The sequence below is a fragment of the Pseudophryne corroboree genome, chromosome 5 (assembly GCF_028390025.1).
Source record: "Pseudophryne corroboree isolate aPseCor3 chromosome 5, aPseCor3.hap2, whole genome shotgun sequence".
Classification (NCBI taxonomy): Eukaryota; Metazoa; Chordata; class Amphibia; order Anura; family Myobatrachidae; genus Pseudophryne; species Pseudophryne corroboree.
The window spans coordinates 578,237,695-578,256,773 of NC_086448.1; the positions used below are offsets into that span (position 1 = coordinate 578,237,695).

The 19,079-nt window shown below is 43.6% G+C and overlaps 1 long non-coding RNA gene across 2 annotated transcripts in view; it reads right to left on the minus strand.

Annotated features, from left to right (window-relative positions):
- The window catches only part of LOC134928067 (uncharacterized), a 284,893-nt gene that overhangs the window by 161,237 nt on the left and 104,577 nt on the right, over window positions 1-19,079 (minus strand). For both annotated transcript variants that reach the window (XR_010177818.1, XR_010177819.1), the window contains exons 4-5: window positions 11,848-11,966; window positions 10,811-10,948 (exon numbers count right to left, since the gene is read on the minus strand). This is a non-coding gene — a long non-coding RNA (uncharacterized LOC134928067). The remainder of the gene's footprint in view (window positions 1-10,810; window positions 10,949-11,847; window positions 11,967-19,079) is intronic.

Genomic DNA, 19,079 nt, shown 5'->3' on the forward strand with positions numbered 1-19,079 from the left:
GTCTGGAGACAGGAGCTGGAACCTGGAAGACAACCACAGGAGAGAGACAAACTGGAACTAGGTTAGACAACCAAAGCACTGACGCCTTCCTTGCTCAGGCACAGCTTACTTATACCTGCAGCAAGGAAGGGGTTGGCTAGGCAATTATGCAAATCAACAATACAGACAGCAGATTGGTGGAAATGATCAGATGACAAAATCCAAGATGGCTGCGCCCATGCAGACACTTGGAGGGAAGTTTGGTTTGTAATCCATGTGAGAATTGAAACAGTAATGGCGACGCCGGCCACAGGAGACAGGAGACGCCAGACTGACAAGCGCACATTTAACCACGCGGGCACAGCGGAGGCCGCGGCTGATGAAATCACCACTCTGACATTCTGCATGTGGAAACTCAGGAACAGCGGGATCCGGTCCTGGAACGCTGAGCCAGCCTTAGGAGGCATCTGAAGGGTAAGTAATGGCGTCCAGATACCCGGATCGTGACAGCACCCCCCCCTTTAGGAGTGGCCCCAGGACACTTCTTAGGCTTTAAAGGAAACTTTGCGTGGAAATTTCGGACCAAGGCAGGAGCATGGACGTCTGAGGCATTGGTCCAAGAGCGTTCTTCAGGACCATAGCCCTTCCAGTCAATGAGGTATTGTAACTGACCGTAACGGAAACGTGAGTCCAAAATCTTGGCCACCTCGTACTCGACTCCCCGTTGAGTCTGAACTTTGGGAGCTGGAGGAAGTGCGGAATGAAACCGATTCAGGATCAGCGGTTTCAACAAAGAAACATGAAATGTCCTGGGTATTTTCAAGAAGGATGGTAACTGTAACCTGTAGGCAACAGGATTGATGACTTGTTCAATCTTGAAGGGTCCGATGTAGCGAGGTGCAAATTTCATGCTGGGAACTCTCAACCTCAAATTCTTCGTGGACAGCCACACACGATCACCCACCTTGAGAGCAGGAACCGCTCTACGCTTCCTATCGGCAAACTTCTTATACCTGAATGAGGCTTTAAGCAGGGCTGCGCGGACGTTCCTCCAGTTATTTGAAAACTGACGCAAGGTGACATCCACTGCTGGGACAGAAGTTGCGGGAAGCGGTTGGAATTCTGGGACTTTAGGGTGGAATCCATAATTAATGAAGAATGGTGTAGAAGAAGATGAGGAATGGTATTGATTGCTGTGGCTGAACTCGGCCCAAGGAAGGAGCTGAACCCAGTCATCTTGAGAGGAAGACACATATATACGGAGGAAGGCCTCCAAGTCCTGATTCACCCTCTCGGTTTGACCATTGGTCTGGGGATGGTAAGCCGTGGAAAACTTTAACTTGACTTGGAGGGCTTGACACAAACTTCGCCAAAATTCGGCTACAAATTGTACTCCACGATCCGAGATGATCTCTTCAGGAAGACCGTGAAGTCGGAAGATCTCTTATATAAACACTTGAGCCAACTTGGAAGCTGACGGAAGACCGGTGAGAGGGATGAAATGTGCCATCTTGGTGAACCGGTCAACTACCACCCAGATGGTATTAAACTTGTTGCAGATAGGTAGATCGGAAACAAAGTCCATCGACAAATGGGTCCAAGGTCGACGGGGAACAGATAATGGAACCAGTTGCCCCGCAGGCGACTGGCGGGAGACTTTGTGTTGGGCACACTTTGGGCAGGAGGCAATAAATTCCATAACGTCCTTCTTCAGAGTTGGCCACCAGTAGGACCTAGAAATAAATTCAAGGGTTTTCTGAATGCCTGTATGTCCAGCAAAACGGGAAGCATGGGCCCAATGCATGAGCTTCTTCCTTAGAACTGGCTTAACAAAACTTTTCCCTGGTGGAGGCGTAGAGTCCATCCCTACCATGGAGAATGCCAACGGATTAATAATAGGATGCTTGTCTGCAGACTCGGACTCATTTTCTTGCTCCCATGAGCGGGAAAGGGCATCGGCCTTACGATTCTGAGAACCCGGACAGAACTGGAGTTTAAAGTCAAACCTAGAGAAGAAAAGTGCCCATCTGGCCTGACGAGGATTCAGACATTGTGCGCCTTTGAGATATAAAAGATTTTTGTGGTCGGTAAGTATGGTGATTGAGTGGGAAGCTCCCTCCAACAGGTATCTCCACTCCTCCAGAGCGAGCTTGATGGCTAGCAACTCCTGATCGCCAATGGCATAGTTGCGCTCAGCTGGGGAGAACTTCCGGGAGAAGAAACTGCAAGGATGTAGATGTCCATCTTTGGCCCTCTGGGATAACACTGCTCCTACTCCAACGGAGGAGGCATCTACCTCTAAGATAAAAGGAGAGTCGGTGTCGGGCTGTTTCAGAACTGGTGCAGAGATGAACCGTTGCTTCAGAAGGTGAAAGGCCTGTGTAGCTTCCTCGGACCACTTGGACGGATTAGCACCCTTCTTGGTTAATGCAGTGATAGGCGCCACAATGGTGGAAAAGTCTCGTATAAATTTTCTATAATAATTGGCGACCCCTAAGAACCTCTGGACCCCTTTGAGGCTTAAGGGTATAGGCCAATTCTGAATTGCTTGGAGTTTCTCAGGATCCATCTCTAGTCCGGAACCGGACACAATGTAACCTAGAAACGGAATGGTTTTAACTTCAAACACACACTTTTCCAATTTACAATAGAGGTGATTGACACGGAGACGGGAAAGAACCTCTTTTACCCAGAAACGATGATCTTCAAGATTATTAGCAAAGATGAGGATGTCGTCTAGATAAACCACGACATGGCGGTACAAGATGTCCCTGAAAATCTCATTCACGAAGTGCTGGAAGACTGCTGGAGCGTTGCTCAATCCGAAGGGCATGACGAGGTACTCATAATGTCCGTCACGGGTGTTAAAGGCGGTCTTCCACTCGTCACCCTCACGGATTCGGATGAGATTGTAGGCACCCCTCAAGTCCAGCTTTGTGAAAATAGTTGCACCACTAACTCTATCAAAGAGCTCGGTAATCAGGGGTAAAGGGTATCGGTTCTTGACGGTAATATCGTTCAGACCTCTGTAGTCGATGCACGGACGCAGACCACCGTCTTTCTTCTTAACGAAGAAGAAGCCTGCGCCGGCTGGAGAAGAAGATGGTCGGATGAAACCCTTCGCCAGGTTCTCTTTGATGTACTCTTCCATGCAGTGTGTCTCAGGCAGAGACAACGGATAAGTTCGGCCTCGCGGTGGAACCTTCCCTGGAATGAGGTCGATTGGGCAGTCCCATTCTCTATGAGGAGGAAGGATATCAGCAGAGGCTTTACTGAACACGTCCGTGAAGTCTTGATATGGAGGAGGCGGAACATCAGATGACCTGGGGAAGGAAGAACAAACAGGAAGAACTTTGGCTAAACAAGTCTCAGCACAGGAGGGACCCCATGCCAGTATTTGCGTAGTCGTCCAGTCAATTGATGGGTTGTGGAGACGGAGCCATGGAAGGCCTAAAACCACTGGATGTGTGGCTCTTGGAATCACTAAAAAAGAAATATACTCAGAATGAAGAACTCCCACTCTCAGACGAACTGGAAGAGTCCTTAAGGAAATGACTGCGTCAAAAATCTTGCTGCCATCCACGGCAGTCAAAGAGATGGACGAGGACAGTCTCTCGGTGGGTAGGGACCACCGTTTAACATAAGCTTCGGTTATGAAATTCCCAGCTGCTCCGGAATCAAGGAGGGCAATGACGTTCCTGTAACGTTGAGCAATTTGGAGCGACACTGGGAGGTTACAGTCATGAGGAGATGGAGAGGAGATCATTACTCCTAGCCGGCCCTCTCCTTGGCGAGCTAGGATCTGGAGTTTCCCGGACGTTTGGGACAGGCATTGATAGTGTGCGACGGAGCTGCACAGTAGAGACAGAGAGACTCAGAGAGACGTCTTCGGCGCTCAGCGGGAGATAGACGGGAGCGACTAATTTGCATAGGCTCATCCTTGGATGGAGATGGTTGACGAGGAGGAGGAGCAGAAGATTTAGGAGTAGATGATCTTCCTCGCTCAGTTGCTCTCTCTCTGAAACGTAGATCAACCTTCGTGCAAAGAGAAATTAGCTCATCCAACTTAGAGGGCAAGTCTCTGGTAGCTAACTCATCCTTGATGCGTTCTGATAAGCCATGCCAGAATGCAGCATACAGGGCCTCGTCGTTCCATGCCAGTTCGGATGCCAGGATTTTAAACTGTATAAGATACTGTCCCACAGTACGTGTTCCCTGGCGTAAACGGAGAATCTCAGATGAAGCAGATGTTATCCGGCCTGGCTCGTCGAAGAAGCGCCTGAATGTAGCTACAAAGTCAGTATAGGAGGATAGCAGGGGATCAGACTTCTCCCATAAAGGTGATGCCCAGTCAAGGGCTGAGCCACTGAGAAGGGAGATGATATAGGCAATTTTGGTACGGTCACTGAAGAAATTGCCAGGTAGAAGCTCAAAGTGGATTTCACATTGATTGAGAAATCCCCTGCAGAACCTTGGAGATCCATCAAATTTTGCTGGCGTTGGAAGATGAAGATGTGGACTGGAAATGGGTAAGGTGGGTGGGGTTACAGCTGGTGTCACTGTAGTGGACGCACCGGACGTGCCAGGTCCACGGAGGGTCGTTTGAATCCCATCCAGCCGTGTAGAGAGATCCTGGAGACAGCGGATGATGTGGCCCTGTGCAGCCTCCTGATGTTCAAGTCGGGCTGCCAGTTCTTGCATTGGCCTGGCCGCTTGATCCTGGTCTCCGGCTGGATTCATTAGGTCAGTGCTTACTGTCACAACTGAGGGCCTGAGCTGACGGGAGGCAGCCTCAGTTGTAGGGGCTGAGATGTAACGGAACCTGGGAGGTTGTATCAGACCCCTAGACATGTAAGTAACATGTAGAATAACTGCCCGAAGGCGTGACCACGACAACCAGGATAAAAGTCAATGATGTTTATTATGACAAACTCCGTAACACAGCAGCAGTAAAAGGAAACATAAAAGTCAACAGAGGATAAATACAATTCCTGGGTACTACAGGGTGGCAAGGGCCACAGGCACTGGTAGTGTGAGACAGTTCTTATAATCTTCTAGTTGGAAAGTCCTTACCAGGCCTGACTGTAGCAATGGAGAGAACCCAGGATCGTACCAGCTGATGTTCCAGGAAAGGCTGGGCTGCTGAAGGTAAACGGCTGCTGTGGATACTGGCTGGAACCAGACTGTTGTTGGTACGGAGAGGATACTGGCTGGAACCAGTTAAATAATAAACGAACTTGAGAGCGATGGAATAATAATGAAGTTTGGAGTTTGAGAGCGGTGAAATAATAATACCGGTGGAGAGTGGTAAACTGCAGAAAAGGACACCGGCCCTTTAAGAGAAGCTATACACTGCTGGAAGCTGGGCTGGAAGCAGGTGATTGTTTGAGAGCGGTGAAATAATAATACCGGTGGAGAGTGGTAAACTGCAGAAAGGACACCGGCCCTTTAAGAGAAGCTGTACACTGCTGGAAGCTGGGCTGGAAGCAGGTGATTGTTGTAGCTGGAAACAGGTGAGTCCAGAATGGATCGGAGAGTCAGGCTACACCGCAGATGGAATGCTGGTGCGGGTCTCTATAGCAGAAGTCTGGAGACAGGAGCTGGAACCTGGAAGACAACCACAGGAGAGAGACAAACTGGAACTAGGTTAGACAACCAAAGCACTGACGCCTTCCTTGCTCAGGCACAGCTTACTTATACCTGCAGCAAGGAAGGGGTTGGCTAGGCAATTATGCAAATCAACAATACAGACAGCAGATTGGTGGAAATGATCAGATGACAAAATCCAAGATGGCTGCGCCCATGCAGACACTTGGAGGGAAGTTTGGTTTGTAATCCATGTGAGAATTGAAACAGTAATGGCGACGCCGGCCACAGGAGACAGGAGACGCCAGACTGACAAGCGCACATTTAACCACGCGGGCACAGCGGAGGCCGCGGCTGATGAAATCACCACTCTGACATTCTGCATGTGGAAACTCAGGAACAGCGGGATCCGGTCCTGGAACGCTGAGCCAGCCTTAGGAGGCATCTGAAGGGTAAGTAATGGCGTCCAGATACCCGGATCGTGACAGAAAATGGTCGACACAATTTTTTTTTTTTTTTTTTTGTGTGCCATTTTATGTGTTTCACCATATCGGAGCCAAATTAGTGGGAATGTGTACCCTCATGTGTGGTGTACGGTAGCAACAGCCACAACTGAGAGAAGTACAGTACTGTAGATGGCTCTGTGTCTTAGATTGTAAAATGAAATTCTATTAGAATAAAATGACTGGCAGCTCAGAACTTACTGTGTCTATGAGTAGCTAAATTGAATAATGATAATCGTCAGCTGTAAACATTTAAAGCTAAGTTCTTTTAGCTTGTAAGCTCGCAAGAGCAGGGCCTTCTCCCCTTATGTGCCTTTCCTCCTCTTACTTATACTTTTCACATCCGTACTTGTCCTATATTGTCTTGAATTGTAAGTGCTGTTTTCTCGTTTTGCTCATTTGTTTATGTACTCTGTAATAAGTACAAATCCTTTGTGGCACAATATAAATAAAGGATAATAATAATGAGGGAATATAGAGATTACTTGTCAAGTTTACTACTAGAGACAGACCACAGTTTAATAATCAAGTATGGAATAAGAAAAATGGAAAAATGAATAAATGAGACATGGCAAAGGAAAGGAAATACAGGTGCAATCAATATAATTCTATAGACAGTAGCACAACTCTGGTCAACAGTTAAGTACATAAAGGGAGTTTTAAGGGAGTGGCATGCGCTTACAATGCACAGTTACAGTACATGCATGACTCCAAGGAAAAATCTGTGATGTTGTGGCCTGTGCTGCCAAATGGCCTAAATGACAGAAGCTTGTGGCCATCACACTGAACTGAATTATGTAGCAAAATAGGGATTCAGTATGATATCCCGGCTGACGGAATCCTGACAGCAGCATCCTATCAGCCAGAATACCGGCGGGTTCTATTCTCCCTTGGGTGGTTGCGGCACCCGAGTAGGAATACAGGGGAGCGGTCGGTATTCCGACCGCCAGCATTTTACCATCTGTTGGGATTCTGGTGTCGGGATCCTGAATGCCGGGATCCCGACAGCCAGTGTATTAACTACATCCTCAAAAGAGAAGTCATACATCTGTGCAGTCTTTCTGACAGTGCACTGTTTAACATTATAGAAACAAGCAGAATTAGCACTAGCCTTTGTGAAAAGTAGACTAATAGATCAACAATAATAAGGAGGAGAAAAAGGTAAATGACCTAAATAATTAAGTTACTTAAATAATACAGTGCTGTATATCAGTAGATGTCTACTGCTTCATCCATGAAGTTACTGATACCTTCAGAATAGAATGAACATCATACAAAAAACACTAATGTGGAAGCTACGAAAAATAGGAATCTGTGATTTATATAAAATAATCACCTTAACACAAATGGTACAAATGTTAGAACATCAAAATATAGAAAATAAAAAAAACCTTTTAAGAGGTCTGAATATTAACCTCCATATAAACTAAACAATACAAAATCAACAATTTATCAGTAACAATTAGGCAGCAGTTTTTTCTTTTTATATCATTAACACTTTCCTATATCAGTCAAATCCTAGTATATAGATTTAAATTAGCTCAATATATTCAAAATAGGGAAAAGTAGAGGAGATGGGAAGTGGGGTTGGTGTGTATATTCAAAGTAATAAGATCTCCTCTTTAGACATGTTGAGCTCTACAGTGTAATCAAGAACTTGTGGACACAGTGGGCCTAATTCAGAGTTGCACTCTGTTGGGACTGCATTAAACTCTTTTGCCATTGTGCATCTGAATACCCAGTCACAGCCCAGGGATACCAAATTCCAATACATTTCTGATACTGTGCATTTCAATAGCAAATTCACCAGAATTAGGCCCAGTGTTTCAAACTGGCATATCCAGAAGGCTTCTCTTCTACACAAATCAAATCTTTATTCATTCTAGTAGCAGCTGCTGCTTTAGATGACTCGGGTGGTCTGTCATTGTGCGCTTGCCGGACAGCTTCTAGGGACTGTATCAGCTGCAGCCCCAAGAAGCTGCAAAGGGCTGCCATATCAGCAGGGGATGGTTTCCCATTGAAAGTGCTCTCTCTGCTTTTGCTGTCCAGACTGGCAGCCCCAGGGGAGAAAAAGCCTCCCCTGGGGATGCCTGTCCAGCTGTGATTAGCAGGGAACACTTCCAATGGGAAGCCTTTAAGTAAAATTCGCTATTGCTCCCCTCCCCTTTTTGTTATCTTAATTTTTTTAATAGCTTTAATTGCAATGTCATTGACATCACCCCCTTTTAGAACTAGATATTTGTTTTGGCACATTATGTGACCTAATTTAATGTTTCAAGAAACATGTCTTGAGGTCACAGTTGTTTGCCCTACATTTCATACATATTACATATTGTATTCCACATTTATAGATGAACTCTGCCATGAAGCAGGTTCACCTAAAGAAAGACTGCAAAATGTAGAAAGCAGAGCAACAGAGAATATTTCCAAATGTTGCCAAGCAGAAAGCTGAAACCACACTCAATGACACATGCACATATTCTCCGAAATATTACACATGCCATGCACTAGCCCTGGGAGGCAGAGGGAGATTAGGGAGGTAAATGTGTGGCTTAGGGATTGGTGCAGGATAGAGGGGTTTGTGTTCCTGGAACACTGGGCAGACTTCTCAGTCAGGCGCCATCTTTTTTGTCATGATGGATTGCACCTGAATGAGGAGGGCACAGCGGTGCTGGGGGGAAGGATGGTTAGAAGGATGGAGGAGATTTTAAACTAGGTGCCGGGAGGGAGGGTTTAGTTAGAAACTAAGAGTCATGCAGTGAGAATAATAAGGATGGTGGTAGTGAACCAATTGGGGGTGGAGAAGGGGAAGGGAAAGCGCAGACTCAATGGCCATTAACATGGGTACTAATGAAGGTATTACCAAGGGTATTTCCTAAACACTGACTGGTGACAATTATGGATAATCATTACTGGATACAAAAAATGATGTCACTTGTGCAAGGGGAAATACTTTTCTTACTTGTATGTATGTAAATGCCAGAAGCCTAACAGGTAAAAAGGGGGAACTAGAAGTCCTTGCCGCAAGCAAACAGTACAATATTATAGGCATTACTGAAACCTGGTGGGACGAACCTGATATATGGGAAGATATTAATGAGGAAACTGTAAATACTATTGAGACGTTATGGGTTGAAATTTCATGTGGGGGAAAGGGAAAGAAAAAGATAGTATTGGGGCTATGCTACAAGCCCCCTGGTATTAATGTGTTTGACGAGAAAATGTTGCTGAAGCAAATTGATAAAGCGGCAGGAGTAGGTGATGTAATATTGATGGGGAATTTCAACTATCCGGAGATAAATTGGACAAACGATTCATGTGATACTGCTGGGGTAATATGTTTTTAAACACACTAAAAAATAACTACTTACTTCAACTAATCGAGGAGCCAACTAGGTACAATGCAATCTTAGACCTGTTGTTGACAAACAATGGGGATTTGATATCAAATATTATTGTAGGGGAGCCCATAGGAAACAGCGACCACAATATGTTCACATTCAATATCAATTTTCATAAGCAGTCCTATATAAGTTCAACTAGGACTCTGAACTTTAGCAAAGCCAACTTTGATATGATGAGGGAAGCTTTAACCACTTAACTGATGATTTATTTTGGCAAAAACCACTCCGAAATTGTCGGGGGGTTTTATGAGTGAATTAGGTGAAGAACATGAATTTAACCCTATCCCAAATGATTTTAGTTAAAAAAAGGAAAAAATATATATATATATTTTTTAAATATATTTTTCCAAACATCAAAACATCGAGACCATCGGAACATCGGGAACATCGCGGCTTTCATTTTGAATGCCGGGACAGCCTGCAGGTATACAGGTGAGGGGGCCTGGGGGTGGCTTGGGAGGGTTAATTTACACTCCCCAGCGGCTGCCATTGTCTGCAGCCGCTGGGCGGGGGGAAGGATCCTGCTGTGCTGACCGATCAGCAGTGATCGGCAGCACAGCAATCAGTGGGGGAGAGTGCATGGAGGCAGAGGGACCTTCCGGTCCTTCTGACAGCAGCAGCAGAGGGAAGTTTATCTTCCCTGCCGCTGCTAACACTATCTGACTGGTCTCATCCTGTGTGACCAGGTTAGATAGAGTACTTGCAGGCATGGTCACATCTGATGCGACCATGCCAGGCAAGTGGTTAAGGGACACTGAATGGGAATTTTTGTTTCAGGGAAAAAAACACTACAGAGAAATGGAGGTGTTAAAATTGCTGCTCGATGAGATTAATCGTAAATTTATTAATCAGCAAAGGACTAAAAACTCCAAACCAATGTGGCTTAACAAAAATATCAAGGAACTAATGGGCAAAAAAAGGCGAGCATTCAAAAAATACATATCAGACGGAAGGCGGAGTCATTCTAGTACTATAAGGTTTCCAACAAAATATACAAAAAAGAAATAAGAGCGGCTAAAGTAGAAACTGAAAAGCTAGTAGCAAAGTAAAGTAAATCAAACCCCCAAATTTGTTTTTAAATATATCAACAGCAAAAGATTAAAGAAGTAGAGTATAGACCCTTTAAAGGACAAACTGGGAGTCTAATAAAAAATTATAACAACATAGTGGATAAATTAAACAAGTTTTTCTCATCGGTATTTACAATAGAGGACCAGATACATGAGATGCATGAACTTACATCCAACCTCAATAAGTATAATGTTCCACTGATAACTACTTATTTAAGTGAGGAGGAAGTCTGTGACCAATTGAAAAAAAATAAGATTAACAAGTCACCTGGTCCAGATGGTATTCACTCAAGGGTTCTCAAGGGTTCTACACTCCGAATTAACAAGACCTATTTTTAATCTTCAATGATTCACTTTCAACAGGTATGGTTCCCAAAGACTGGCGTATAGCGGAAGTAGTGCAGATCTGCAAAAAGGGAAGTAAAGCTGAACCAGGCAATTATAGACCAGTTAGTCTTACATCTATAGAGGGGAAAGTGCTAGAAAGAATTCCAAGTGATAGTGTACAGAAGATCCTTGAAGCCAAAAATATTATTATTAGGAACCAACATGGATTTGTGAAGTATAGATCATGTCAAACAAACTTAGTAGGCTTTTCTGAAAAAGTTAGTGCGAACCTTGATCAGGGTAAGGTGGTGGATGTAATCTTTTTAGACTTTGCTAAGGCTTTGACACAGTGGCACACATGAGACTTATCTATAAGTTACAAAAATTGGGGCTAAGGAGCACAATATACACTTGGGTTACAAATAGGTTGGATAATAGGGAGCAGCGCGATGTGGTAATCTTTTTCAAATTGGACTGAAGTACTAAGTGGTGTTCTACTAGGGTCTGTACTTGGACCACTATTGTTCAACATTTTCATTAACAATCTAGGACAAGGTCTAGAGAGCATGGTGTCAATTTTTGCAGACGATACCAAACTATGTAAGGTTATAAATTCGGAGGGAGATGCTGATTCTCTTCAGAACAATTTATTCAAACTGGAGTCATGAGCAGCAAAATGGAGAATGAGTTTCAATACCAACAAGTGCAAGGTAATGTATCTTGGTAGCAAGAACAAAAATAACACCTACATACTAAATGGAGTGGTGTTAGGGGACTCCGTACTGGAAAAATACTTTGGTGTTCACATAGATAACAAACTTAGCATCAGCACCCAATGTAGGATCGCAGCAAAAAAGGCAAACAAAGTACTAGCATGCATAAAGAGGGGTACTGATGCAAGGGATGAGAGTGTCATACTCCCACTATATAAAGCCCTAGTGAGGTCCTATCTGGAATACTGCACAAAATTTTGGGCACCTTGCTACAAAAAGGATATCCTGGAACTAGAAAAGGTTCAGAGACGGGCGACCAAACTAAATAAGTCGATGGAGATGCTGGAATACCAGGAAAGACTTGCAAGGCTTGACATGTTCACACTGGAAAAGAGGAGATTGAGAGGAGACATGATCAACATTTATAAATATTTAAGGGGACAATTCACAGATCTTGCGGGGGATCTGTTTTTGGTAAGATCAACACAGAAGACACATGGACACCCACTTAGGTTAGAGGAGAGGAGATTCCGCACACAGAGGTGAAAAGTTTTTTTCACATTAAGGACAATACGAGTTTGGAATTCCCTGCCTGAGAGAGTAGTGATGGCAGACTCGGTCAATACTTTTAAGAATGGGCTAGATAAATTCCTAATGGATAAGACTATACAGGGTTATGGAGGATATATCACATACTATAGCTATAATAAAATGTGGAAATACAACACAAAGGCCGACTTTATCAAACAGATAAAACTAGTCATGCAAATAATACAGAGTAGGAGAACACTAATAGGTTGAACTCAATAGACAAATTAACTTTTTTCAACCTCATAAACAATGTTACTACAGTATGTTATGTAGTGTAGCTGAGCTTTAAATCCACTGAAGTCATATGTCGAATAATTGGCCACATAATGAACAATATAAACTTTTCAGAACTTGACCTGCATCCAAAGAGCTAACTTTTACTAATTATGGAAGTAGACTCACTGTTGAAGGAGATGGGAATAATTAAATTATTACAATACAGTACAAGTAAAAAATGTGCTGTGTGCTCCAACTTGGAAGGTTGACTCTTGTCTATAAGGTGCATAACTAATAAAGTCACCGTCAAAATCAAAGACAAAATCCAAATGTGGATTTTTATTAGCCAATTAATCACCTCAGTAAGCTGCCTATATAAAAAATTTAGATACAGTATCCCTTTTTTAGTGTTTGGGAATATAACCCTTCTGTCTGAAGACGTTTAGCCTTTACTGCATTCAGAAGCAGAAGAGTGGTAGGGGACCATTTGGGTAACATTGCCTTATTGCATTATAAGCAAATCTCAAAATTAACATAAGTATATACTTTCTGTACTCTAATAGGGTTTGGTATGAAATACCGCTGGTTATGATGCCGGCGGTCATATGACCATCAGTGAAGATCCCAACATAGGAGGAGGTACATATTTTTACCCTCCCTTGTCCCATACACAAACCATGACCTTCGCGGGTGGCAGCTTTGGCTAACTCTCGGAGGGTGATGGCTAGGGCTATCCCTCGGGGGATGGAGGCCATGGCTAACCACCTCCTAGTGCCTAACCCCCCTTAGTGCCTAACCCTAACACTCCCACTCTGGGCCCTAATACTAGCTTGTACAACTGATACTTACTTTCGGGATGTCGGCTATTAGTGGTATTGCACCGGTCTCCCTATTGTTGTCAGGATTCCGGCTGTAGTCACATGACCGCGGCATCCCTTCAACTGGGATGCTAAATGCATCCCTGCTAATGCTGAGTATGACACATCAAAAAGACAACATAACATACAGCAGGGAAGCTTCTCTCTTCAAACTATTTTGTAGGACTGAGTTCAATATACTAATATTTTATTCCAAGTTTTTAAATGTTTCTTCATTTGTAGAGGTTATGATAAAAGGAACCTTGGATTGTCTTACAGTTAAGACAAAAATCCATTTTCATTTGTACAAGAAGTAAGTTATATTATCTCTGGATACCAGCATGGGCTCTGCTTTGAATATTGCTTACTAGAACATTGTTGATCTGCCTCCAGAATTTGCTATGCTTATTATATTGCTAATCAGAATGGATTCTGCTTTGCATATTAGTGTCACAGTCCAAATAATAAAACTGTCAAGAACATGGACTAACTTTCAGTAGACAAACAAATAAAGGTAACTTGAACAGAAAAAAAGACGGAGTAAAACCACAAAAACATCAGGATAACAAATAACAATAAATAAGTTATAAATCAAATAATCCTGACAGGGCTAGCCCTGGTCATAGGCAATCTAGGCACTTTCCTGGGGCGATCTAACTAGTGACAGGGTAGGTACTGAGACCCAAGATTCTGAGGGGCACCAGCAACCCACCACCCAAAGAACCAAGGCCAGTCCATGTTTTGGTAGTCAAGGAGGGGCCAGTAAGCTCCTTCACTGGCATCTCCTGAAGGAACATTAAAGCATGTTTTTTATCAGTGCAGTGAGCATAACATCATGATGTCTGTGGTGTTGAAGGACAGAAGCGAGTGGAGCCACCACTGTTCCAAAGATGATCAAGCTGAAGTTCTAGAGATAGCAAATAATAATTTTGGGTGGCAGAAACCCCTGGAAAGACATGGGAAGAGGGGAGATGGGGCTATGGAGAGGCACAGTAAACTAAGCTGAGGTTTCTGGAGAGATATAGTGGGGGAGGAGCTGATACTATGGGAAAAACATGAGGCTAAACTGAGGCTGCTGGAGAGGACCTGGCGGGGCAGGGGGTGGGGTGGTGGGGCTGAGGCTAATGAGAGATGCAGGAGGCTAAGCTGAAACTGCTGGAAAGACATGGGGGATGCTGAGGATATGGAGAATTATAGGAGGCTAAGCTGAGGCTGCTGGATAGATTCAGAGAACAGCTATAAGCTATGGAGAGACACAGGAGGCTGCTGGAGATACAGGGTTGTTGTGAAGCTGAGTGGGATGATCTTGCTGGAGAGACACGGCAGGGTCCAAGGGCTATTCCCACTTGTGGGTGTCCACAACACTCATAGAGTGGGAATAGAACCTGTGCGAGCACAGCGAGCCACCGAGCCAGCAGCGTAGCGAATCCAGCAAGCCCACCAGGGCTTCGTTTCGCTCACCCCCCTTAGTCCGCAGCGTGGTGAGCACAGCAAGCCCACAAGGGCTTCGTTATACTTGCCCCTCTGCCGGCATTCTGGCAGCTGGGATTCCGGCGTCGGCATGCTGACGCTGGGATACCGACTGCCAGTATCCCGAACCCAACCCAAAGGTGACTAAACTGAAAAAAATATTTACTTACTGTACATTAATGCTTCTATGACATTTCTCAATGTAGCGCATCATCTATATACATTGGTGTTTATTTACATTTTTTTTATAAAATTACATTTTACCAATTTCAAAGGAGAATTATAAAATATCTTTTTGGACACAACTTTGTTTTATTTTTGGTAAGTCAGGTTGTTGCTAATCGTGTGGCCGGAGCCATAGGACTGGATAAAACTGTTTTTGTTTTCTGTGGATTAAACACTGGAAGATGTTTCAGTAGTAAATCACCGTTCTGGCGCATGTAATAATATGAAAGTGCAGGCATGGATCTGACTTACATTAATCAATCTAGCATGAGAGACAAAAACCCCAGAACAACATTTTTTTCCCCACATAAGAATCAATGCATAATATCAGGGGATTTTAGTTTATTGTCCCGGTGAGCCTCTCCCTAAAAGGATTTAGATAGCAAAAGAATGTAAGAAAAATCAGCTTCATATTTTCTGTATGCAGAGAAAGAAAAACATAATAAATTAGATGGGGGGAAGGAGTGAAATAAAGGCCAGGGGTAAACGGAGTTTAATTGTGTGAGCTGTACTTCCCCTTATGGTTCCTGCCAGCTGCTGCTGTTATTGCTACCTTCTTGTTTTAAGCTGAAAGCAGTGATGGATAGACATATGCAGACACACAAAAGAACCTATTTGGACTGGCATGTCAGCTCATCTTTATCAAATGTTGCACAGGTATATTTTGCTGCCATGGTCCATTACCTCAGAATGGCGTGCCTGAAATGTTTGTCTGCTGTGTTGTCTCAGCTCCCTCTTTTGTTATAGCCTGTGAGTCGTAAGAGGGCAACCTAAATGTTGTCAACTGTTATAAATTTGGGGAGAGAAAGAGTTGGGTGTACAAGATATTAAAGGATGAAGATGAGAAGAAGAGCTAGGGGAAGTATAAAACACAAGGTTTGTACTCCCTTTGATAACACAGAGAAGTAACACCTTGGAGTGTGACTGATCGGTATTATTATAAGACAGTTGTAGCTCAGGGCAGGTGAGTGGTGTGTTAATGAGACGCCACCTCCTGTTTTCTGACAGATGACTGTCATTGTGCGACTGCTGCCATCATACTGATTGATCGCAGGGTTATTCTGCCCTGCAGTTGAAGCATGCTGTCTTCTTTCTTGAGCTGATGTGTCTAATCTGTTGACCTGAAGATGACCCAGCAGAGGTGGAGCTGACAATTAGCATGCAATTTCCCCAAGTTAAATTAAAAACTGAAATGTACAATGCGCTGAACTTGGCATTAATAAATAAATAGAAGTTCTATGCTATGAAACTTGTCTGTGGAGTAAACAGTAACTATTAGGCTTCATGAAAGCATGCACACAGTATACAGTACAAAATAAAATGTTAGTAATAGGATTATTTTTAGTTACTTGTTTGCTATGTATTTTGAAACAAAAAAAAAACAGATTTCTGTAAGATTTAAACACATATTTTTTCATAGTTTTATGTTTTTTCTTCATCAGCATTTTTGTGAATATTAATCATTATTATATTGTAATGAAATTGTACATATAAATAAAAATGATATTATATATATATATATATATATATATATATATATATATATAGCAAAATTCTAATTGCACTGTAAAAAATGTTGCAAAAATAACACAGTATTAAGTCACTGAAATGTTAGAGGTATATTATAAAATGTGTACTTTTATCATGTTAGCTCGTCAGATTTAGGTATTCAGTGTATCCTTGCACAGTAAATGGATTTGCTGGTGGGCCTTCTGTCAATCATTGACTGTCTAAGATTACTAAATTAACATGATGATGATGATGATTATTATTATTATTATTATTATTATTATTATCCTTTACATGGCACCACAAGGGGTTTGCAGCACTGTACAAAGTACATAAAAAGTATGACTAAAACAAGAACAGTGCAGGACAAGGTTTATAAACATTTGTTTAATCAGCAGTCATAATACCCAAATACGCCACAGGAAAGTAGAAACCAAGTGTTTGGTGCTGTGGTAGGCAGTGGGGAGGAAATAATGGTATCAGTGTGGGAAGGAAAGAAACATGAGGGTAGCAGAGGGTTGGTATGGGAACTAGAAGGCTTTGAGAAAGAAGTGAACCATGTGAGCACGTTTGAAGTAGAGAGGAGATAAGCATTCCAGTGGTAAGGAGCAGCTCGGACAAAATCTTGGAGGCAGGCGTAGGAGGAGGTAATCAGTTGGGAGGGTAGGCAGCATTCATTGGGGAGTGAAGTGGGCAGGTCGGGGTGTAAAGGGGGATAAAGTCACAGATGTAACTAGGAGAGGATTGGGTGAGGGTTTTTGTAAGTGAATGTGAGAAAGTTTAATTGTGTTCTGAAAGTGAAGGGGAGCCAGTGTAGTGCTTGTATGAGAGGGGAGGCATATATTATATACTGTTATTGGAAAGGAAGATGAGCCAGACAGCAGCATTGAGGACAGATTGGAGTGGAGAGAGGTGGGAGACAGGGAGGACAGTTAAGAGGAGGTTACAGTAGTCCAGTTGGGAAATCCCCAGTGAGTGGATGAGGGTCTTAGTTGCCTCCAGTTTGAGAGAGGGTCCGATACTGGAGATATTTTTTAAATGAAAATGGCAGGACTTGAAAAGGTACAGATGTAGCCATGCTCATCCAGCCTGTAGTTTACCATATTCATCTAAGTACACACACCCATAGGAATACATGGGTGTCATACTAAGCCCCAGGTTGGCGTACTGATTAGCACCTGCACCTAGGCATGGGGAATGTGCCCATGCAGACAAGCTCCAGGCTGGATGAGTGTGGCTACATTTGTACTGAATGTGTGGTTTGAGGGAGAGGGAAGAGTCAAGAATAACTGCAAGACAGCTAGAGGAGATGGCGGTGCTGTCAATATATAATGAAATTATGGCAGGTATGGTTATTCTGGAGGGTGAGAAGGGGATGTAATCAAAATCCCAGCACTCAGCATGCCGACGTTCAAAATCCCAGCACTCAAAGTCCCGCCAGATCTCAAAGGTAAGTATTGGGTTCAGTGTTAAGTTTAGGGTTAGGCACTAGGGAAGGGTTAGGCTGCACAAGGGGATGGTTAGGGTTAGGCTGTGCAAGGAGATGGTTAGGGTTAGACTGCAGAAGGTGTGGGTTAGGGTTAGAGCTGGAATACTTACCAAAATCCATTAGGATTTTGAAATTTGGGTATGTGCTGCCCGGATTATGACTGTCCGCATGAATAAGCACTGGGATATCATGCCCAACCAGGTGAGAAAATAATCCCCTCAGTCTTAAACATGTTTGGGACATCAAGGAGGAAATAGCAGATAGACAGCTGTACATACAAGTGAGGAGAGAGGGGGAATGGTCGATCTAAGTGTCATCATCCTAGAGATGATATTGGAGAGCTGACTAACTAATCTAAAGAGAGAATAATTGTAAATTATTTATGTGCAGGTTGGCATGAGCACTATGTCTCAATAAAAAGGCACGTCACTCAATTTACATTGTATTTCCATATGTATAGCACCATACCATCATAAGGCGGCGGCAGGAACCTTCCATTTAGGAAAGGTCCAGGGATCAGAGGGGACATTGATAGGGATATTGAAGTCACCTAAGATGAAGGAGGGGAGGTCTGAAGAGAGGAAGTGAGAAAGCTAGGAAGAAAAGTTGTCAAAGAATTTGGAGATGAACCTCAAATGTAAAGGTATGGATCTGAGAGTATGAGTTGGTACGACCAGGCGGAGGATAGAAGGAGGACAGAAGAAGCCCTACATCACCACCATGGCAACCCCCAGGGCAGGGGGTATTAGAGAATGTGGGCCCCAGAGGAGAATGCAGTGAGAGAAGTGTTGCCTGAAGGGGATATTCAGGATTCGGTGATGGCTAGGAGATTTAGGGAGATGGAAATTAAGAGGTTCTGGGTGAGCATCAGTTTATAAAGACAGATCTGGCATTCCAGAGGTCATAGGAGAGAGGGTCAGAGTTATGGGAATAGGTGTAGTTATATTGCAATCTCCTGAGTAAGGTAGGGAAACTGCAGGTGCTTGGCATGGAGGAAGTGTAGTATGATGGGAATGGAGGTCATGAGAGGTGAGTAGGAGAGAAGGGAAGGAGAAGGGCTAATTGGTGGAGTAGCAGGACCACGATGATAGAGAAGTGATTAAAAATGGAAGAACAGGAGATGTTGGGGAGGGAAGCAGA